The sequence below is a fragment of the Chiloscyllium plagiosum genome, unplaced genomic scaffold, assembly GCF_037043375.1.
Source record: "Chiloscyllium plagiosum isolate Xiang-an unplaced genomic scaffold, Cpla_swu_hap1 HiC_scaffold_18, whole genome shotgun sequence".
NCBI lineage: Eukaryota > Metazoa > Chordata > Chondrichthyes > Orectolobiformes > Hemiscylliidae > Chiloscyllium > Chiloscyllium plagiosum.
In genome coordinates, this window is record NW_028270156.1 from 31865284 (window position 1) to 31889944 (window position 24661).

General features: G+C 44.0%; 1 protein-coding gene across 1 annotated transcript in view; it reads right to left on the bottom strand.

Annotated features, from left to right (window-relative positions):
• Positions 1–17414, bottom strand: part of LOC122557725 (alpha-1,6-mannosyl-glycoprotein 4-beta-N-acetylglucosaminyltransferase-like) — a 41531-nt gene extending 24117 nt beyond the window's left edge. Inside the window, exon 1 of the mRNA XM_087996405.1 lies at positions 17291–17414. The gene's annotated coding sequence lies outside the window, so the exon portion shown is untranslated. The remainder of the gene's footprint in view (positions 1–17290) is intronic.
• Positions 17415–24661: the final 7247 nt, after the last annotated feature.

The window sequence follows — 24661 nt, forward strand, 5'->3', positions numbered from 1 at the left end:
AAAAAACTTGCATGCTTTCAGCACAACGCACTCAGATGTCCCAACAGGTTTTACAACTTCAAACAGTAGTCAATGGTGTAATGTAACATCAGGGTTATTCTGTAATTTTAGGCAACTTGCCTTTGTTGCGGGCACTTCAGAACCTCAAAGAAAGAAAACAAGTATAGTAATATAATTTTATTTTTAAAAGCAAGCACTTTTCACCAAACCCCCACACGCCAACCTCCGCGTTTGTGTGTGTATGGACACAGATACTTTGCATGCATGAAGTTTTTACACTACAAAGGTCTGCCTTGCATTCATGAGGAGGTGTGGTTCAAACAAAGTGAATTTTTTATTTTACAAAGTTTGAGTCAGGACTGCTAACCAGATCACAAAACCAAATTTATTTTGATAAATGTGTAAGGATTCCAATTCAGATTTGAATTTATGTTGGAAGAGGTTTGCTTTAATATTTAACAGCGTAGATTGGGTTTGGAGTTATGTGAATTGGTAATGATTAAGCCTGTGCTGTTTTGATCTTGCGTCAGAGACCTTTTACAAAGGTTATAAGATGTTTTTAAAGGGAAAGTTTGAAGTTCTTACTCTGAAATAGGTGGGAATAAAAGGAATTTACAGAAGTTTTAAAAAGTTTATTTTATTCCTAAGAAAATAGGTTGAATTAGTTTGTTGGTATTTGAGGGAAGACACGTGCTTCTCAACTCTAAACAAAAGATTGCAGTCTTGAAAGAATTGAAAGAGCAATTGAAATGCTGAGCACGGTATTGTCAGAAATTATTTTGTCCAACACACCAACTAAACTAAAAATAGCATTCATCATGTCAGCGAAATCATGCTCATTGTTTTGCTAAGTTGTTGTCCGATATTAGATAAATGATCCATCAAATGTATGTAATCTTCCATGAGCACTGTGAATAGGTCTGTTCCTGCAGTTATCCAAAGATGGATGGAACATCGTGAGGGTGTAGAGGTTCCCTCTGCTGCTGGGGTCGGTATGTTTTCAAGGCCTCATATGAATTCACAAGTTATTGAGTATCTTGATTCTCTCCTGGCAACTGCACAGATTCACATACCAGCCATCTTGTCCAGATTATACTCATGTGCCCCTGATGTTATGCGGGCATGATCCTTCGGCATAATGCTTTTGGTATTAGCACTTATTTACCCATGAAGTTGATATATGAAATTGTTTTCTGTACGGCCAAAGTGAATGAATCTTCTCAGGTACCTCTTTAATACTGTCAGGCCATACCTGAATAATGATCTTTGTAACTTTTGTAGTTGCTCATCTTCACAAAATGCCAATTGCAACTGATCACACTAGTTTATTACTCTTTGGTCAACTCCAAATTTGAGAATGTCTACAACTTTGTATTCAAGAACAAGTGTAGATCAAGTGGAATGTCTTCATATTTGTGAGAGCTAGGTAATCTGTGCAGCTTGTTAGAAGTAGCCATGCTGGTACCTAGTGCATTTCTTGCCATTATTTGAGATTACATGATGCCAAATACTACAGATAATGTCTTGTGCTCAAAATTGGAATATCAGATTGTGCTTCAGAGGCTTCAAACCAAGAGCAGTAGGTTCTCTGTCTCAGAAAGGACACTCCACTGAGTCTTTTTGTAAAGCATCCAATTCACAAACCATGTCTTTTTTGGGGTGGTAGATGTATCGTTCAGTCCTGGGACATGGGCATTGCTGGACCAGCAATTATTGCCCATCCCTAGTTGCCCTTGAGAAAGTGGTGCTAAGCTGAACCCTGAAATCCACCTGCTGTATGTAGACTCACAATGCCATTAGGGAGAGTTTTCCAGGATATTGACTCAGCGACAGTGAAGGAAAGGAGACACATTTCCAAGTCAAGATGGTGAGTTGCTTGAAGGGAATCTGCTGCCCTTGTGCTTCTAGATGGTAGGGGTTGTAGGTTTGGAAGGTACTGTTGAAGAAGACTTGGTGAATTTCTGCAGTGCATCATGTGGATGGTGCACAGTGCTGCTACTGAGTAATAGTGGTGGACAGTTTCAGTGAGCAAGGTTTTATTGACAAATCCTGCTAGAGATAATTGAATACATATTGGTGGTCACCTTGACACAATTATGGGACATCATCCTTGAACAAATGTCCCAGCAGAGATACTGTCTTCTCAAAGTTGGGAAGATACAATGAGAGGAAATTTTAAAATGAGGCAATATCTTAGACCCTCTTTACTCTGTGGAGTTGTTATTTACTTAACCTCCTCGATTTTCCCCAGATCAGGATGGGTGGCTCAAAAGGTAGAAGACAGAGGGTGGTGGTAGAAGGTTGTTTTTCAGACTGGAGGCCTGTGACCAGTGAACTGCCACAAGGATCGATGCTGGGTCCACTACTTTTCATCATTTATATAAATGATTTGGATGTGAGCATAAGAGGTATAGTTTGTAAGTTTGCAGTGTGGCACAGTGCTGCCTCACAGCGCCAGAGACCCAGGTTCAATTTCCGCCTCAGGCGACTGACTATGTGGAGTTTGCACATTCTCCCCACGTCTGCGTGGGTTTCCTCCGGGTGCTCCGGTTTCCTCCCACAGTCCAAAAACATGCAGGTTAGGTGAATTGGCCATGCTAAATTGCCCGTAGTGTTCGGTGAAGGGGTAAATGTAGGGGAATGGGTCTGGGTGGGTTGCGCTTCAGCGGGTCGGTGTGGACTTGTTGGGCCGAAGGGCCTGTTTCCACACTGTAAGTAATCTAATCTAATGACATCAAAATTGGAGGTGTTGTGAACAGCGAAGAAGGTTACCTCAGATTATAACGGGATCTTGATCAGATGTGCCAATGGGCTGAGAAGTGGCAGATGGAGTTTAATTTAGATAAATGTGAGATGCTGCGTTTTGGGAAAGCAAATTTTCGGACTTATGCCTAATGGTAAGGTCCTAGGGAATGTTGCTGAATAAAGAGACCTTGGTGTGCAGGTACAGATCTCCTTGAAAGTGGAGTCGCAGGGAGATAGGATAGTGAAGAAAGCTTTTGGTATGCTTCCCTTTATTGGTCAGAGTATTGAGTACAGGAGTTGGGGGGTCATGTTGCGGCTGTACAGGATATTGATAAGGCCACTTTTGGAATACTGCATGCAATTCTGGTCTCCTTCCTATCGGAAAGATGCTGTGAAACTTGAAGTGGTTCAAAAAAAGATTTACAAGGATGTTGCCAGGGTTGGAGGATTTGAGCTATAGGGAGAGGTTGAATAGGCTGGGGCTGTTTTCCCTGGAGTGTCGGAGGCTGAGGGATGACCTTATGAAGGATTATAAAATCATGAGGGGCATGGATAGAGTAAATAGACAAAGTCTTTTCCCTGGGGTCAGGGCATCGAGAACCAGAGGGCATAGGTTTAGGGTGAGAGAGGAAAGATATAAAAGAGACCTATGGGGCAACATTTTCACATAGAGGGTGGTACGTGTACGGAATGAGCTGCCAGAGGAAGTGGTGGAGGCTGGTACAATTGCAACATTTAAAAGGCATTTGGATGGGTATATGAATAGGAAGGGTTTGGAGGGATACGGGGTGGGTGCTGGCAGGTGGGACTAGATTGAGTTGGGATGCCTGGTCGGCATGGACGAGTTGGACCAAAGGGTCTGTTTCTGTGCTGTACATCTCTGTGACTCTACGACTCTATGACTCCATGAATAGAGTAAGTACATACAAAGAAATTGATCCGGCTGATGGAGACGTGGCATTTAATGCGTTTCTGTTAACAGTAGGTGAAGGCTGTAATCATGCTCTTATTAATGACTGTGCTATCATCAGCTATACAATACAACCAGGTAAAATCTCAATAATCCTAACCACTTATTATCTGTATTTGGAACAGTTTCCTAGAACAATATGTGGTGGGTCCAAAGAGGGGTCAGGCTATTTTGGATACAGTGATGTGTAATGAGGCAGGTTTAATAAATGATGTCAGTATAAAAGATCCCCTGGGAAACAGTGAGTGCAATGTGGTAAAGTTTAGCATTCAGTTTGAGAGGGAGGATCATGGGTTGAAAACCATGCACTAAGCTTAAGTAAGTCATAGTCATAGAGATGTACAACATGGAAACAGACCGTTCGATCCAACTCATCCAGCTGACCAGATAGCCCAACCCAATCTAGTCCTATTTGCCAGCACTTGGTCCATATCCCTCCAAACCCTTCCTATTCATATACCCATCCAGATGCCTTTTAAATGTTGCAATTGTACCAGCCTCTGCCACTTCCTCTGGCAGCTCATTCCATACGTGCCCTACCCTCCGTGTGAAAAAGTTGCCCATTAAGTCCTTTTTAAATCTTTCCCCTCTCACCTTAAACCTATGCCCTCTAGTTCTGGATTCCCCCACCTCAGGGAAAAGACCTTGTCTATTTACCCTATCCATGCCCCTCATGATTTTATAAACCTTAATAAGGTCACCCCTCAGCCTCTGACGCTCCAGGGAAAACAGACCCTGCCCACTCAGCTTCTCTCTAAAGCTCAAACCATCTAATCCTGGCAACATTGTTGCAAATCTTTTCTGAACCCTTTCAAGTTTCACAACATCCTTCAAATAGGTGGGAGACCAAAATTGCACACAATATTTCAAAACTGGCCTAACTAATGTGTAAACTCCACCTGCCAATCTTCAGCCCTTTGGCCCATCTGATCACATTGTACTAGGAGGTAACCTTCTTTGCTGTCCACTACATCTCCAACTTACTAACTATACCTCCTATGTACACATCCAAATTATTTATATAAATGACAAAAAGTAGTGGGCCCAGCACTGATCCTTGCGGCATACCACTGATCATTGGCCTCCAGTCTGAAAAGCAACACTCTACCACCACCCTCTGTCTTCTAGCTTTGAGCCAGTTCTGTATCCAAATGGCTAGTTGTCCCTGTATTCCACGAGAGCTAACCTTGTTAACCAGTCTACCATGAGGAACCTTGTTGAACACCTTACTTAAGTCCACATAGATCAGATCCACTTTCTGCCCTCATCAATCCTCTTTGTTACTTCTTCAAAAAACTCAATCAAGTAGTGAGACATGATTTCCCACTCACAAAGCCATGTTGACTATCCCTAATCAGTCCTTGGCTTTTCCAAATGCATGTAAATCCTATCTCTCAGGATTCCCTCCAACAACATGCCCATCACCAATGTCAGGCTCACCAGTCTATAGTTTCCTAGATTTTCCTTACCACCTTCCTTAAACAGTGGCACCACGTTAGCCAACCTCCAGTCTTCTGGCATCTCACCCGTGACTATTGATGAAACAAGTATTCCAGCAAGGGGCCCAGCCATCAATTCCGTAGCCTCCCACAGAGTTCTAGGGTACACCTGATCAGGTCCTGGGGATTTATCCACTTTTATGCACTTCAAGACATCCAGCACCACTTCCCCTGTAATATGGCTGGCTGACAGAAGGCAGAGAGTGGTTGTAGATGGAAAGTATTCTGCCTGGAGGTCAGTGTTGAGTGGGGTCCCACAGGGCTCTGTTCTTGGGCCTCTGCTCTTTGCAGTTGACTTGGATGAGGAGGTTGAGGGGTAGGTTAGTAAATTTGCAGATGACACAATGGTTGGAGGTGTCAGCAATAGGATTGAGGGCCACTGCAGGCTGCAGTGCGACATAGACAGGATGCAGAGCTGGGCTGAAAAATGGCAGATGGAGTTCAACCTGGATAAATGTGCAGTGATGCATTTTGGAAGGCCGAACTCAAATGCTGAAGATAGGATTAAGGACAGGATTCTTGGCAGAGTGGAGAACAGAGGGATCTTGGTGTTCAAGTACATAGATCCCTCAAAGTTGCCACCCAAGTGGTTGTTAAGAAAGCTTATGGTGTTTTGGCTTTCATTAACAGTGGGATGGAGTTTAAGAGCCACGAGGTTTTGCTGCAGCTTTACAAGTTCCTGTTGAGACCACACTTGGAATATTGTGTTCAGTTCTGGTCACCCTACTATAGGAAAGATACAGAGGCTTTGGAGAGGGTGCAAAGAAGGTTTACCAGGATGCTGTCTGGACTGGAGGGTTTGCCTTATGAAGAAAGGTTGAATAAGCTCAGATTTTTCTCTCTGGAGAGAAGGAGGAAGAGAGAAGACCTGATCGAGGTGTACAAAATAATGAGTGGAATGGATAGAGTCAATAGCCAGAGACTTTTCTCCAGGGCAGGATTAACTGGTACGAGAAGTCATAGTTTGAAGATATTAGGAGGAAGGTATAAAGGAGACGTCCGAGGAAGGTTCTTTGTGCAGAGAGTTGTGAATGCATGGAATATGTTGCCAGTGGTGGTGGTGGAAGCAGAGTCATTAGGGACATTTAAGCAACTACTGGACATGCACATGGATAGCAGTGAGTGAGGGGTGAGTAGGTTAAGTTACTATATTTTACATTAGGATTAAATCTCGGCACAACATCTTTCTGAGCTGTACTTTTCTATGTTCTATGGTCTATGGACATTTTTCAAAATGTCACCATCTATTTCCCCAGATTCTATATTTTCCATGTCCTTCTCCACAGTAAATACTGATGCAAAATACTTGCTTAGTATCTCCCCCATCTCCTGCGGCTCCATGCGTAGGCAGCCTTACTGATCTTTGAGGGGCCCTATTCTCTCCCTAGTTACCCTTTGTCCTTAATGTATTTATAGAATCACTTTGGATTCTCCTTAAATCTATTTACCAAAGCTATCTCATGTCCCCTTTCTGCCCTCCTGATTTCCCACTTAAGTATATACCCACTGCCTTTATATTCTTCTAAGGATTCGCTCAATCTATCCTGTACATATCGGATATATGCTTCTTTTCTTTTCTTAACCAAACCCTCAATTGCTTTAGTCATCCAGCATTCCCTACACCTACCAGCCTTTCCTTTCAACCTAATAGGAATATACTGTCCCTGGACTCTCGTTATCTCATTTTCAAAGGCTTCCCATTTTCCAGCCGTCCCTTTACCTGCGAACATCTGTGCCCAATCAGCTTTTGAAAGTTCTTGCCTAAAACTGTCAAAATTGGCCTTCCTCTAAATTTGAACTTCAACTTTTAGATCCAGTCTATCCTTTCCCATCACTATTTTAAAATTAATAGAATTATGGTTGCTCGCCCCAAAGTGCTCCCTCACTGACAACTCAGTCACCTGCCCTGCCTTATTTGCCAAGTGTAGGTCAGGATTTGCACCTTCTCTAGTTGGTACATCCACATACTAAATCAGAAAGTTTTCTTGCACACACTTAACAAATGCTTCTCCGTTTAAACTCTTAACACTATGGCAGTCCCAGTATACTTTTGGAAAGTCAAAATCCCCTACCATAACCATCCTATTATTCTTACAGATAGCTGAGATCTTATAAATTTTTTTCTCAATTTCCCACTAACTATTAGGGGGTCTATAATACAATTCCAATAAGGTGATCATCCCTTTCCTATTTCTCAGTTCCACTCAAATAACTTCCCTGGATGTATTCCCAGAAATATCTTCCCAAGTACAGCTGTCATGCTATTCCTTATCAAAAACTCCATTCCCCCTCCTCTCGTCTCCCTTTCTATCCTTTCTATAGCATTTGTATCCTGGAACATTAAGCTGCCAGTCCTGTTCATCCCTGAGCCATGTTTCTGTAATTGCTATGATATCCCAGTCCCATGTTCCTAACCATGCCCAGAGTTCATCTGCCTTCCCTGTTAGGTCTCTTGCATTGAATCAATGCAGTTTAATTTATCAGTCCTACCTTGTTCTCTGCTTTGTCCCAGCTTGCCCTAACTGTTTAACTGCTCCTTTTCCCAACTTTATCAGTCTCAGATTGATCTCTTTCCTCAATATCTCCCTGGGACCCACCCACCTCACTAGTTTAAATCCTCCCGAGCAACTCTCACAAATCTGCCTGCCGGTATATTAGTCCCCTTCCAATTTAGGTGCAATCCATCCTTCTTGTACAGGTCACTCCTACCCGAGAAGAGATTTCAATGATCCAAAAATATGACTCTTTCTCCTAAACACCAGCTCCTCAGTCATGCATTCATCTGCTCTATCCTCCTATTCCTGACCTCACCAGCTCAAAGCACCAGGAGTAATCCATATATTACTATTCTCGAGGACCTCCTTTTTAAATTCTAGGCTAACTTTCTATATTCTCCCTTCCTATGTTGTTAGTTCCAATATGTACAATGACGTCCTGCTGGTCTCTCTCCCATTTGAGAATATTTTGCAGCCTCTCTGAGACATCCTTGATCGTGGCACCAGGGAGGTAACACACAATTCTGATTTTTCGCTACTTGCCGCAGAGACGTCGGCCTGTGTCTCTGACTAGACAGTCGCCTATCACAATTAATTGCTTGGAACCTGATGGACCCCTCATTACATTACAGCCTGTCTTGATACCAGAAACTGTTTGTGTACAATCCCGAATGAGTCCATCACCCCCTATGTTTTCCAAAACAGCATATTTGTTTGAGGTGGGGATAGTTACAGGAGACTCCTGCACTACCTCCCTAACCCATCTACCTTTCCTGGAGTAAACCCATCTATCTGACTGTATCTGCGGTTTTTCTTCCTTCCTATCATCCATCACACACCACCACCCCCAGCTCCTGTAAATTCCTCATTGGCTCTAACTGCTGGCCCAACCAATCCATGCGATCTGATAGCGTGCACAACCAAACACACTTCCTGCACACATAATCATCAGTAACATGGAAACTCTCCCTAATCTCCCACATCCGACAGGAACAGCATATCACTCTCTATCGTTGCTCCTTCACAATCTACAGACCCAGAAAATAACCCATCTTACAGCTCTAAAAACACTGCTCCAGGCTAAACTAGTACTTGTGGTCAAATTTATTCAAGGGACACATCTCAATAAAACATATAATCAAGAAAGAGCTCACGCTACTCACTATTGTAGATTTACAGCAAGGTTACACTTAAAAACTATGCACTTAACTGCTCTAGTATTGTAAGATCTCCTACACAGGTTTGTCTAAGGTCAGCTGGGAATTTTGCTGTTTGTTCATTTTTCCCAGACACACTCCAATGTCCAGAGATACTTGAACCCAAACAGCAAAGGCTATAGTAACTGTGCAGATTCACTGCTGTGTCAGACAGCAATGTAGGTTTCTCTCTCTGACCACCTGGTTGCTGCCTTTTGTCTGTCTTCCTCCTTCTCAAAGTGCCATTGTCTTGATCTTTTCTCTCCCAAAGTTCCAAAACAATGCCACAGCATATAAAACAGTAATTGCTGCTCCTGGAATTCGAGGAAATCAGCCGCAAAGATGGTTGAGGAGCAGTGGCAGAGGTGTAAGGAAATGGTGCACAGCTCACACCAAAGACATATTTCAGTGAGGAAGAAGGATTCAAGGAAGGGATAAACCAACCACAATTAACCAGGGCAGTTAAGCAGAGCATCAAATTGAAGGGAAAAATCATACAATGTGACAGCGATCAGTAGTATGCTAGAGGATTGGGAAGATGTCAAAAGACAACCACAAAAAAAGCGATAAAACAAACTTTTGAGGATAAACTTGCAAACAATTTCAAGACAGACAGCAAGTGCTTCTTTAAATATATAAAAAGGAAGAGGAAAGCTGAAGTCAACATTTGCTCCTCAGGGAATGAGGCTGGGGAAATAATTAAAGGAAACCAGGAATTAGCAGAGGAATTGAATAAACACCTTGCATTCGTCAGCAAGCCTGCCATGTCCAAGCTCATTCCTGATGAAGGGCTTTTGCCTGAAATGTCGATTGTCCTGCTCTCTGGATGCTGCTCGACCTGCTGTGCTTTTCTAGCACCACTCTAATCCAGACTTCCAAGCTCAGTGCTTTGTGTTATCTTTGCTCAAACATAGGAAGATATTAATGTGCTTACAGAGATTTTCCTACCAAAATGCATCACTTCAGGAGTATGATATTAAGTTTCATAAATCATTCCATCCTGATGAAGGGCTTTTGCCTGAAATGTCGATTTTTCTGCTCCTTGGATGCTGCCTGATCTGCTGTGTTTTTCCAACACCACACTCCTGACTGTCATTCCATCCATTCCACTAGCCTGTTTATACCATCTGGGTGCTTATCACTACCGTCCACTCAATAGTATTTACAAATAGTGTCATAGAGATGTACCGCACGGAAACAGACCCTTCGGTCCAACTCATCCATGCCGACCAGATATCCCAACCCAATCTATCCCATTTGTCAGCACCTGGCTCATATCTCTCCAACCCTTCCTATTCATATACCCATCCAGATGCCTTTTCAATGTTGCAATTTTACCAACCTCCACCACTTCCTCTGGCAGCTCATTCCATACACGTACCACCCTCTGTGTGAAAAAGTTGCCCTTTTAGTCCATTTTACATTTTACCCCTCTCACCCTTGACCCCAGGGAAAAGACCTTGTCTATTTATCCTATCCATGTTCCTCATGATTTTTTAAGCCTCAATAAGGTCACCCCTCAACCTCCAACGCTCCAGGAAAAACAGCCCCAGCCTACTCAGGCTCTCACTGTAGCTCAAATCCTCCAACCCTAGCAACATCCTTGTAACTCTTTTCTGAACCCTTTCAAATTTCACAACATCTTTCCGATAGGAAGGAGACCAGAATTGCACACCATATTCCAAAACAGTCTCATCAACATCCTGTACAGCCGCAACAGGGCCTCCCAACCCTTATACTCTGACCAATAAAGGAAATATTCAGACTTCTGCAAATTTTGAAACTGTGTCCTACATCCCCAAGTGTAAGTCATTCCTAGATATCAAGAAAAGTAGGGATCCTCACACCAATCACTGGAAACCCAGTGAATACTTCCCTCCAGTCCAAAATACGATGATTCACTGCAATTTTTTCTGTCACTCATCAATTTAGTATCCATGCTGCCTTTCTCCATTTTATCTCAAATTTACTGAGAAGGTTGTTATGTAACACCACATTTTGGAAGCCCTCATGCACTTCATTAACTACCTTCACGACTCTAATCAAATAAACTGACCTAATATTTACTTCCTGTTAAATTCAGATCGACTTTCCTTAACAAATCCATACACGCCCAAGTAACTGCTAATTTTCTTTCTGTGTTAATGTTTCAAGAAGCTTTCTCACCACTGAGGTTAAACTGGTGATCCTTTCTTGAGCAATGGGGTAACCATTTGCAAATCTCCTATTTTCTGGTATCATCAATGTCAAAGAACGTTCAGAAGATTATGGCCAGCACCTCCCCATGTTCTACCAATACCATGCTCATTATCCTTGATGCATCTGAGAAGGTGCAAGCAACTTACCAACTTTAACAAGAGCTAATTACTTCCTCATTAGTGATCTTTAGTCCACTCAAAGTGTCAATGACCTTTTTCACTCTGACTTCAAAACATCATCTTCCCTGGTAAAGGCAGTAAATTATTCATTTTGTTTCTTAACCATTACCCTGCCTTCACCCTTTTTTTTAAATCATTAATTGGCCTCAACGCACCTCTATGTATAAAGAACTTTTGGATGTACTCAATGCTGGTTGTTACTGCACTCTCCTACTGCTTTTGCTGTTATTTTGTTCTCAGTTTCCCATGGCATGTTCTATTTCCAGCCTAATCTTCACTTGTATTATCATTTAACACCTGCCTTATGTGTCATTTTACTGTTTTTTGTCATTCAAGGACTTTTCCATTGCATTCCCTTTCCACCAAGTTAGAAGGCTCTTGACCATATTGGAACCACCTCCGTTATAAAGGCAGTCTATTATTTACCGACATGTCAGTCTGCTCATCTTCCATTCTCCTTCACTCAAGGCACATTTATTTTAATCAGAAACAGCTGCTCTTCCAATTGGACATTTTTACTCCAGACTGCCCCTTGTTCCATTCGATAGCTATCCTAAGCTGTCAGATACTAAAATCCCCAAATATTCCCTTATTGACACCACGTCTCCCACCTACCCTCCTCCTCTAACCAAAGAAAAAAACATTCTGTGGTGTGTTGATGAGATAAGGTTTTTCTATTTTTTCACCTTGAGAGTCAGCGGCCTTCGTTTTGCAGCAGTGGGAGTGATGAGAGCAAGGATCAGGAGGCTGCTGGGAAGGTAAATTTCCCTTGAAAAGGACTAAAGTCGAGAGTCAGCAGCCTTCATTTTGCAACAGCAGCGGGCGCAGTGAGAGCGAGGAGCTGAGTGGGAGCTGTCAAACTGCATTCTGGGAAGGTGAGCAAACTGACATATTTGGGCACCAGCTGAACCCGAGATACTACACGTGTAGCATCATGCACCCACCCCCTCTAACCAAAGTAGGAAAGACTCAGTGGTGTGTTGATAGAGGAGGCTTTTCTATTTTTTTATCATGCGTTTGGTAAAAATTTTTCTTTCTTTCCTTTCTCTTTTATCCATTATTTGATATTGTAGTTGGACTGAGATAAGCCTAGATTAAAAATGGCAGGAGATCTCAGACCCATGTTATGCTCCTCTTGGTCAATGTGGGAGCCCAGGGACACGGCGGATGTCTCTGACTCCTTCACCTGCAGGAAGTGTGTCCAGCTGCAGCTGGTTAGACCACATGACGGCTCTGGAGCTGCGGAGCATCCGATATGTTGAGAGGGTTTTGGATAGCATGTTTAGTGAAAGGCAAAGAAAGAGCAGGAAGGCTGTGCAGGTGTCCCTGGTGGTCATCTCCTTCCCAAACAAGTATACCGTTTTGGATACTGTTGGGGGAGATGGCTCACCAGGGGAAGGCAACAGTACCCAGTTCATAGCCCCATGGCTGGCTCTGCTATACAGAGGGCTGGAAAAAAAGTGGAAGGGCTATAGTCATAGGGGATTCAATTGTAAGGGGAACAGATAGGCAGTTCTGTGGTCGAAAACGAGACTCCCGAATGGTATTTTGCCTCCCAGATGCACGGGTCAGGGCTGTCTCAGATCGGCTGCAGAGCGTTCTGAAGGGGGAGGGTGAACAGTCAGTTGTCATGGTGCACATAGGCCAAAAATGGGATGAGGTCCTACAAATAGAATTTAGGAAGTTAGGAACCAAGTCAAAAGGTAGGACCTCAGAGGTAGTGATCTCAGGATTGCTACCAGTGCTACGTGCTAGTCAGAGTAGGAATGATAGAATAAGCAGGATAATTGCATGGCTTGAGAGATGGTGCAGGAGGGAGGGGGTTCAGGTTTTTGGGCCATTGGGACCGGGGCTGGAGGAGGTGAGACTATTACAAATTGGACGGTCTACACCTGGACTGGATCCAATGTTCTTGGGGTGCTTTTACAAACACTGTTGGGAGAGTTTAAACTAATGTGGCAGGGGGATGGGAACCAAATGAGGAGGTTAATGGATAGGACGGAGATAATAACTAAAGCCTGGAAGGAAAACGAGATAATGAAGTCAGTGTGACTAAGGGGAAAGAGTAGGCAGGGAGCAGAAGATGAATGCAGAGGGACTGGTAGTGTGAGGTGCTTTTGTTTTAATGCGAGAAGTGTAGTGGGTACGGCAGGTGAACTTAGGGCTTGGATTAATACCCGGGAGTATGATGCTATTGCTATTATTGAGATTTGGTTGAGGGAAGGGCATGATTGGCAACTTAATATCCCAGGATATCGATGCTTCAGGTGGGATAGAGGGAGAGGTAAAAGGAGTGTAGGAGTTGTGGTACTGGTCAAAGAAGATATCACAGCTGTGCTGAAGGAGGGCACTATGGAAGATCCAAACAGTGAGGCAATATGGGCAGAACTCAGAAATAGGAGGAGTGCGATAACAATGTTGGGGCTGTACTACAGGCCTCCCAACAGCAAGCTTGAGATAGAGGGACAAATATGTAATCAGATCATGGAAAGATGCAGGAGCAACAGGGCGATGGTGATAGGAGGTTTTAATTTTCCCAACATTGACTGGGACTCACTTAGTGTTAGAGGTCTGGATGGAGCAGAATTTGTAAGGAGCATCCAAGAGGGTTTTCTTGAGCAGTATGTAAATAGTCCAATTTGGGAAGGGGCCATACTGGACATGGTGTTGGGAAATGAGCCCGGCCAGGTGGGTGAAGTTTCAGTAGGGGATTATTTTGGGAATAGTAATCACAATTCCATAAGTTTTATAATACTCATTGACAAAGACGAACGTGATCCTAAGGAAGATGCTAAATTGGGGGAAGGCCAACTATACCAAACTTCAGCAGGAGCTGGGGAATGTGGATCGGGAGCAGCTGTTTGAAGGGAAATCCACATTCGATATGTGGGAGGCTTTCAAAGAAAGGTTGATTAGAGTTCAGGAGAGATATGTCCCTGTGAAAATGAGGGATAGAAATGGCAAGATGAGGGAACTATGGATGACAGATAAGATTGTGAGACTAGCTAAGAAGTAAAGGGAAGCATATATAAGGTCTAAGTGACTGAAAACAGATGAAGCTTTGGAAGAATAATCGGGAAAGTTGGACCAACCTGAAATGTGGAATTAAGAGGACTCAAAGGGGTAATGAAATATCTTTAGCAAACAGGGTTAAGGAAAATCCCAAAGCCTTTTATTCATATATAAGGAGCAAGAGGGTAACTAGAGGAAGGGTTAGCCCACTCAGGGACAAAGGATGAAAGTTATGGGTGGAGTCAGAGAAAATGGGTGAGATTCTTAATGAGTACTTTGCATCGGTATTCACTGAGGAGAGAGACATGATGGATGTTGAGGTTAGGGATAGATCTTTGATTACTCTAGGCAAGTTGGCATGAGGAGGGAGGAAGTGTTGGGTATTGTAAAAGGCATTAAGGTGGGCAAGTCCCCAGGTATGGATGAGATTTATCGCAGGTTACTGAGGGAAGTGAGAGAGAAAAAATAGATGGGGTCTTAACAGATATTTTTGCAGCATCCTTAAAAATGGGGGAGGACCCGGAACACTGGAGAATTGCTAATGTTGTCCCCTTGTTTAAGGAGGATAGCAGGGATAATCCAGGTAATTATAGACCAGTGGTAGGGAAGCTGCTGGAGAAGATATTGAGGGATAAGATCTATTCCCATTTGGAAGAAAATGGGCCTATCAGCGATAGACAGCATGGTTATGTGCAGGGAAGGTCATGCATTACCAACTTAATAGACCTTTCTCAGGAAGTGACAAAGTTTTTTGATGAGGGACGGGCTGTAAATGTCATAGACATGGACTTCATTAAGGCATTTGATCAGGTTCCCCATATTAGGCTGATGGAGAACGTAAGGTCGTATGGGGTTCAGAGTGTACTAGCTAGATGGACAGAGAACTGGCTGGGCAACAGGAGACAGAGAGTAGTGGTAGAAGGGAGTTTCTCAAAATATAGACTTGTGACCAATGGTGTTCCACAGGGATCCGTGCTGGGCCCACTGTTGTTTGTGATTATATATAAATGATCTGGAGGAAGGTATAGGTGGTCTGATGAGTAAGTTTGCATATGACACTAAGATTGGTGGAGTAGCAGATAACGAAGGGGAGAGTCACAGAATTCCAAATATAGGTAGCTTGGAGAATTGGGTGGAGAAATGGCAGCTGGAGTTCATTCCGGGCAAATGTGAGGTGATACATTTTGGAAGATCCAATTCAAGAGCGAACTATATAGTAAATGGAAAAGTCCTGGGAAAAATTGATGTACAGAGAGATTGGTGTGTTCAGATCCATTGTCCCGTGAAGGTGGTAATGCAGGTCAATAGTGGTCAAGAGGGCATACGGCATACTTTCCTTCATTGGGCAGGGTATTGAGTACAAGAGTTAGCAGGTCATGTTACAGTTGTATACAACTTTGGTCTGGCCACATTTGGAATACTGCGTACAGTTCTGGTTGCCACATTATCAAAAGGATTTGAATGCTTTGGAGAGGGTGCAGAGGAGTTTTACCATGATGTTGACTGGTATGGAGGGTGCTAGCTATGAAGAGAGATTGAGTAGATTAGGATTATTTTCATTAGAATGACGGAGGTTGACAGGGAGCTGATTGAGGTCTACAAAATCATGAGAGGGTATAGACAGGGTGGATAGCAAGAAGCACTTTCCCCAGAGTGGTGGACTCAATTACTAGGAGTCACGAGTTCAAGGTGGGAGGTGAAAGGTTTAGGGGAGATATGCGTGGAAAGTTCTTTTCGCAAAGGCTGGTGGGTGCCTGGAATGCATTGCCAGCGGAGGTGGTAGAGATGGGCATGATAACGTTATTTGAGATGTATCTAGACAGATTCATGAAAGGGCAGGGAACAGAGGGATATAGGTCCTTAGAAAATAGGTAACAGTTTTGGATAGAGGATCTGGATCGGCACAGGCTTGGAGGGCTGAAGGGCCTGTTTCTGTGCTGTAATGTTCTTTGTTGTTTGAACCCATCTCATTTGTTAGAAACTGATCCAGTAACACTTACTTCCTCATTGGCCTGTAAACTTGCTAAACTGGAAAATGGCCTTGAGACCTCTCAGCTTGCCCACCCTTTAAACTGTTGCTATCTGAGGGTGAAAGTGAGGACTGCAGAAGCTGGAGATTAGAGTTGAGTGTGGTGCTAGAAAAACACAACAGGTTAGGTAGTGTCCGGGGAGCAGAGGAATCAATGTTTTGGGCAAAAGCCCTTCATCAGGGCTGTTATCATCTCACCCAGCTAAGGCTCACACCCACAGCAATGTCATCAGAACAAATAAGCTGCTTCTTCCAGTGGTTCAGAGCTAAATGGCCAATAGCTTCTCTGTGAAATAATATGGTTCTTTACTGTTCTGCTGAGAGAACTCCTCCAAAAGACAAAGTAATATAGTGGGTGGGTCAGTCTGGATGAGGTGCTCCAGTGGTTGGAGTCTGGAGCCTCACTAATTCACTGGGGGGGGGGGGGGGGGAGAGAGGCTGTTCCCTCCTCACACTGGGAACTTCAGCTCTGTTACACAACTAACATCACTGCTGCAAAACACTGCCAGAGAGCTGAAGGACGGGACCTTTTAAGTGTTTTCCTTTACAGTCAACATTTGACTGCAGCAGCCCCCCCCCCCACCCCCACACACACACACACACAAACAGAAACCTAGAACTTGAAAAATATTGCTCTCGTGACTTTCTTCCTCGTGAATTTGTCCATACTTCTAAACCCTTGCTGGGATACAAGTTCGAGGATATGTCGCAATGAGAGGGCACAGGTTTAAAATATAATCTCAATTTCTCTCCTCACTAAGACTACCTGATTTTGCAAAACATGTTGTGCTGTGGGACGAGCTCACCGTCCTGGGGTTGCTGCTAAATAACTATCCCCCACATCCATCCCCCGTCTCGCCCTGAACTAGCACCCAAATCCCTGTTTGGAAAGTCGTCGCCAGCTTCAGGCATTTCCTCTCCAATTTTTTTTTCTTTTTTTTAGAAAACAAGGTTACCCCTTCCTACCTTCAGCTGATGCAGGCTCGCTGGGGATGTGAGATTGCAGACAGTACAGTCTGGGGCTGGGATGTGACATTCCCTCTCAGCAGCGCCGCCTCCTGCCTCGGCCCCTCCTCATGCCTCTCCTCCCTCAGCCGGACGTGAACCCTCGTTTTTATTCTGGAAATTCCTTGTGAGGCGAACTTCCATGGAAAGTGCTGCCAGGACACTGTGTCAGCCTGGTTTCCCTGAGACTGGGCGGTGAGGGGAGACACACGGCAAGTTTCTCTGCTTCTCTCTGTCCCTCTCCCAATGTGACAATCACAACGAGCCGCTGAACTGAAACTCTCACCTTCACTCCTGAAAACTTGAGTCCTTAAATGGACACTGTAAACTTGTGAGTCTCCAGTGGCTGCCATGGGGGAGGGTGGGGACAGAGTTGTATTGTGCTTTCTGGTTTTGTGAGCTGGTTTCCTTCTCACTTTCAAAGGGCAGTCTGTGTGTCAATTTCTATTCCCCGCTTCCCCCCCACCCCCCTCCTCGGGGATGGAGTCCTCCACAGTGTCTCTTCCAGGGTCATCCAGGCTCCTTCCTTTCAGAAGGAGGAAGGGTTTCCCCTCAGTTATAAGATGAAGGTCAAGTCTCCATAGTCCCAGAGGGACAGTCTCTGTTTAGAGAGAGAGAGAGAGGTGAATGCTGCTGAGTTTAACCCAAGGGTCAGCACTCTTCAGGTGGAGCGGAGAGATTGAGAAAGTGGGAATTGAATCTGTGCTGTTGGTGTCACAGAGCATCACAAAGCAGCCATCCAACCAACTGGTCCCTTCAGCTGCAAGGCTCCTACTGCGAATGTTAACACACCCTGGTACTCATGAACCAAGGACCCATGGACAGACCTCTGTGGACAATACCCCCAAAGGAAAAATCCATTGAAATCAATAGGAAAATGCAATTATGTCTAGTTATTAGATCAGACAGGATTCAGGGTGAGCTTACCAATTGGATACAAAATTGACTTGATGGCAGGAGACAGAGTGGTGGTGAAAGGTTGTTTTTCAGACTGGAGGCCTGTGACCAGCACTGTTCCACAGGGATTGTACTTGGTCCACTTTTATTTATTATTTGTATAAATTATTTGGATGCGAATATAGGAGAACGTGGTTAGTAAGTTTGCAGATGACACCAAAATTGGTGATATAGTGTACAGTGGAGAATGTTATCTCAGAGTACAAAGAGTTCTTGATCAATTGGGTCAATATGCTGAGGAGTGGCAAATGGGGTTTACTTTGGATAAACGTGAGATATTGTATTTTGGTAATTCAAAAAGGTCAGGACTTATACAGTTAATGGTAGGGCTCTGGACAGAGTTGGAAAAGAGATCTAGGGGTTCAGGTACATAACTCTTTGAAAGTTGAGTCACAGGAGATAGGGTGGATAAGAAGGCATTTAGAATGCTTGCCTTCATTTACTCAGACCTTTGAGTGTAGGAATTTGGACATAATGTTGTGGCCATACAGGACTTTGGTGAGTCCTCTTCTGGGGCACAGGGTGCAGTTCTGGTCATAGAGATGTACAGCACGGAAACAGACCCTTTGGTCCAACCCATCCATGCCGACCAGATATTCCAACCCAATCTAGTCCCATTTGCCAGCACTTCGCCCTATTCCTCTAAACTCTTCCTATTCACATACACATCCATTTGCCTTTTAAATGTTGTAATTGTACCAGCCTCCACCACTTCCTCTGGCAGCTCATTCCATACACATACCACCCTCTGCGTGAAAAAGTTGCCCCTTAGGCTCCTTTTAAATTTTTCCCCTTTCACTCTAAAACTATACCCTCTAGTTCTGGACTCCCTGACCCCAGGGAAAAGACCTATTTACACTATCCATGCCCCTCATGATTTTATAAACCTCTATAAGGTCACCTCTCAGCTTCCGACGCGCCAGGGAAAACAGCCCCAGCTTGTTCTGCCTCTCCCTATAGGTCAAATCCTTCAACCCTGGCAACATCCTTGTAAAACTTATCTGAACCGTTTCAAGTTTCATGTTCACCCTGTTATAGGAAGGATATTATAAATTTGGAGTGGGTTCAGAAAATATTTAGCGCTGAAAATGTGTTGCAGGAAAAGTGCAGCAGGTCAGGCAGCATCCAGGGAACAGGAGAATCGATGTTTTGTACCTCGCATTTCCGACGCCCCTCCCCCAAGTCCCTCCTCCCTACCTTTTATCTTAGTCTGCTGGACAGGAGGTGCAAGACTTGCGCCCACACCTCCCCCCTCACCTTCCTCCAAGGCCCTAAAGGAAACTTCCATATCCGCCACAAATTCACCTGCACCTCCACACACATCATCTATTGCATCCTCTGCACCCGATGTGGCCTCCTCTATATTGGGGAGACAGGCCGCCTACTTGCGGACCGTTTCAGAGAACACCTCTGGGACACCCGGACCAACCAACCCAACCACCCTGTGGCTCAACACTTCAACTCCCCCTCCCACTCCACCAAGGATATGCAGGTCTTTGGACTCCTCCATCGCCAGACCACAACAACACGACGGTTGGAGGAAGAGCGCCTCATCTTCCGCCTAGGAACCCTCCAACCACAAGGGATGAACTCGGATTTCACCAGTTTCCTCATTTCCCCTCCCCCCACCTTGTCTCTGTCAAATCCATCGAACTCAGCACCGTCTTCCTAACCTGCAATCTTCTTCCTGACCTCTCCACCCCCACCCCAGTCTGGCCTATCACCCTCACCTTGACCTCTTTCCACCTATCGCATTTCCGACGCCCCTCCCCCAAGTCCCTCCTCCCTACCTTTTATCTTAGCCTGCTGGACACACTTTCCTCATTCCTGAAGAAGGGCTTATGCCCGAAACGTCGATTCTCCTGTTCCCTGGATGCTGCCTGACCTGCTGCGCTTTTCCAGCAACACATTTTCAGCTCTGATCTCCAGCATCTGCAGACCTCACTTTCTCCTCAGAAAATATTTACCAAGATGTGGCTAAGACTGGAGAGTTTGAGATATAAAAATAGACTGGGAAGGCTTGGATGTTTTTCACAAGAGCATAGGGGCAACCTTATTGCTGTTTGTAAAATTAGGAGGGGGTATAGAGAGGGTGACTGTCAAGTGTCTTTTCCCTAGGTGGGGGAGTTCAAAATTCAGTGGCATATTTTTAAGGTGAGAGGAGAAAAATTTAAAAAGGAACCTGAGGGGCAACTTTCTTACACAGTGAGTTGTTCGTGTGTGGAATGAACAGTCAGAGGAAGTGGTGGATGCAGTTGCTGTTACAACATTTGAAAGACATTCTGATAAGTACATGAATAGGAGAGGTTTGGAGGGATGCAGGCCAAATACAGGCAGGTGGGACTAGTTTAGTTTGGGAACATGACTGGCGGGGACTAGATGGACCGAAGGTCTGTTCCTATGCTGTATGACTCTACCATTCTATCACCAGAGGTACTGGATTGTCCCTGGGACAAGGTAAATCCAACTAGAAATAACTTTGTACCTAAATATATCAGCAGAGCTGGGCAGGGACTAGTTGTGCTTTACCAGCCATAGGGAGCTTTGAATTGGGGACTGACTGCATGGTGTAGCCTGACACTCCCATACAGACACACACCCCTTCAGTCTGTCAGTCATTCAATCTCCAATCACCCTTACTCACTCACTCTTTCAGTCACACCCACCCCCTCCTCAAAATCTAGCAAGAGCCAGAGGAGGAGCACCAGAACCAGGCGAATGGGTTACCTCTCAGGGTTGGCAGAAGGCACCTGTTCAGGAAGCGAGAACAGGCTGAGAGCCCAGAGAGTAATGGTCAAGAGATGCCCAGAAAACCAGGTTAGAACTCAAGAAAAGCCCAGAGACAGAACAGAGCCTATGAGTCTATTCCACTGAGAGATTTCTACTTCATTCTGAGCGTCAGCCTTCAGAAGAAATTTGCAGACTTGCCTGTGTGCTCAATGATTGAACTGTCTTGTGGATGCCTTGAGGGCTGAAGGCAAGGGGAGTAAATTTTGGCAAAAAGAGACTCTCTGGAGAGAAGCTCAAGGCAGTCTGTGTAAATTAGATTAGATTAGATTCCCTACAGTGTGGAAACATGCCCTTCGGCCCAACCAGTCCACACTGACCCTCCGAAGAGTAACCCACCCAGACCCATTTCCCTCTGACTAATGCACCTAACGTTACGACCAATTTAGCATGGCCAGTTCACCTGACCTGCACATCTTTGGACTGTAGAAGGAAACCCACGCAGACACAGGGAGAACGTGCAAACTCCACACAGACAGTCACCCAAGGCTGGAATCAAACCTGGGACCCTGGTGCTGTAAGGCAGCAGTGCTAACCACTGAGCCACCATGCCACCTTTCTGGAAATTCCTGCAACCTAGCTGGTACCAATGTTAATGCTGTGACTTGAAAGTGGGATTTCAGTGATAATAATGTTATTGAATGTCAAGGGGCATGATAACATGATGATGGGTTTTCAACTTAAACTTTGATGAGAGGGGTCTCAGAGAGAGAGAGATAGGGAAAAGGCTACTTCTCCTGTGGCAAGTTATGTCTATGTTTGAAATGAATATATTTTACACCCACTACCCGGCTGATATGATCTCTCTTTGAACATGTTGTACTCAGTGTCTCCATCCAGGCAGCTGATTTTATTTAATGTAAGTGCAACATTACTGCTGCTGAATCAATATCTTTTGTTTCATGAAGGGTTCTTTCCAAAAAATAGATCAAGCTATACAGTCAGTTCTTCTAAAACACGATGATTGTGTTCTTGTGCAACCCAACATTATAGAAAAATTGCACTTTAGAAACAGTGCTTAAAGTGTTGGTGAGATAATCACTACAGCCAACATACGTTTTAAAAGTTCATGCTTTACAAATAGCATCCCCGATTCATCAATCGCATTACAGCGAATTCGCACTGGGGCAACATGCGTTAGAGTAGAACGATCTGTATATAAGACTAACCAATGATATTTTAAATAAATAATTTGGATACACATCTTCATAATTTGTAAAGGTTCTACTCAAACCTTGACCATTTTGCCTGGACATGTGGAAGTGCCATCTCAAGTTCTGCCAAATCCCACATCTTAATTCAGAGCACCTTAATTCTCTCTCACACAGTGGAAAAGGACTGTGCACTTTCAGCCCACTACTCTCATCAGTCGATTCTCATTCAAGCTTGCAACATATATGTATGGCAGCAATAAACACAGTTCATGATTGGAGACAGGAATATCACACAATAAACTGGAAAAATAACAAAGTTTGGCAATTCTACATGTTTCACTTCCACTTTTACCACTGTTAATGTGAACATCATAAGTTTTACTGGCATTCTCTACTGTGTTATCAGGTCAAAACTGAATCTACTGATACTAGCTTTACTGGAACTTCCAATTCAGTTATCTGTAACTTGATACTGTAATCATCAGGTACATTGTAAAAGTGGTACAAAGTTAAAAATCACACAACACCAGGTTATAGTCCAACAGGTTTAATTGGAAGCACACTAGCTTTTGGAGCGACGCTCCTTCATCAGGTGATAGTGGAAAGCTCAATCCTAACGCACAGAATTTATAGCAAAAATTTACAGTGTGATGTAACTGAAATTATATATTGAAAAATTGATTGTCTGTTAAGCCTTTCATCTGTTAGAATACAGTGATAGTTTCACTTCTTTCAACCCCACTTTCAAGAAGTGAAACTATCACTGGTGTTGTGTGATTTTTAACTTCGTACACCCCAGTCCAACACCGGCATCTCCAAATCATGTAAACGTGGTAGCTGGGTTTATGTTGAAGTGAGTAAGAAAGTGTGGAACAACAACAGTGACTGAGAACACTAAACTGCATGTCTAGGAAGCCTTCATCCTCCGTGAATTCTGCAGTACTGAGACCTAGACAGCGTATGCTAGGCTGGAGAAAAGGCTGAACATTTAGCATCCCTTTAGATGCATCTTCAGATCTCTTGGTAGGACAGGCTCATCAATGCAGAAACCCTCTCTCTTTCTCTCAAAACCCTTTCACCAATATTTTAGAGTTGAAAGCTCACTGAAAAACCTCATCACAGATAGACAGTTCTTGAAGGAGTCTGACTTTACATTACCATGCCCAGAAACAGTGACTTCAACCAGCCACATTGGATCCAGTATGAGACCCCAGCGCCAATTATATCATCATTCACTTATTGTGAAGCCAACAACATCTTTGGATGAAGTACGGCCATGTATTCATCTGTAGAATGAACTGGCCACTGGGTCAGGATCTGCTAAATGTTGACACTTCTGTTACAAAATCACCTGTAAGTGAGGTATGAAAATAATGTACATTAAAAACACAAACTGGAATTCAGCCACCTCAGGATGTTGACTGTTTGGAACGCTACTGAAAGAGGTGAGCAGTAACAGAAAGCTCAGCTGACTGAGAAGATGACATGGGAGAAAAAAATGGGAAGAGCAAATCTTGCACCCTCTCAGCTGGTTGTCTCCCACAGCAGCGAATGGGGCATGCCAGGGTGGGAATACAGAGCCTTGCCAAATGATGGTTAATGCAGAAACAAAAACACAAATTGCTGGAGAAACTCAGCAGGTCTGACACCACCTGTGGAGAGAGAACAGAGTTAACGTTTCAAATCTGGTGACAGTTCAGTGATTTCTGTTTTGTTTCAGATCTTCAGCATCTGCAGTTCCTTGTTTTGTTTAATGCAGAGTTGACCATCTTGGTACAAATCATTTTCTTCTGAGAGTGAAGGCTGCTGAGGAAAGAACCATTCATCCTTCTGAATTGAAAGTGTAAATCACTTTGCTGAAACCAGCCTCACTTCTCTGACCAAAATGAAAATCACTCCCTTTAACTGAAAATGTAATCATCCCTTTTATTATCCCGACTTGTCAAACCTATTTGATGCTTCCCTGCCTTAGTCTTAAACTTGCGCCTTTCTCTAGTTTCTTTCCTATCATTTCTCATCCTCTCTTTGAGCTTATGTTATACGAGACTCATCTCTTATTCCCTCAATCCTATTTCTAATAAACTGCTGGTCACTCAACTCTCCTGGTCCCACATTAGCTGATATTGCAAACAATTCAAGTGTTTTCTTTAAATCTGCTGCCATTACCCCTCCCCCCCCCCCCCCCCCCAAAGAAAATAATCCTTAACCCACTGATTTGGAAAAATACTGTCTCATCTCCTACCGCCTTATCATCTCCAAAGTCCTTGCACTCCCAAGTGCCTTCTTATCTTTCCCAGAACTTTAGGTTGGAAATCCCAATAATTAGGATTCCCCCATCCCACTCTGTTTGGAAGACTTGCTATGTGATTGTGACAAAAGGTAACTGTGTCTCCTCTTCGATCCTCCCCTGTCTGCTGCATTCAACTTAACTGAT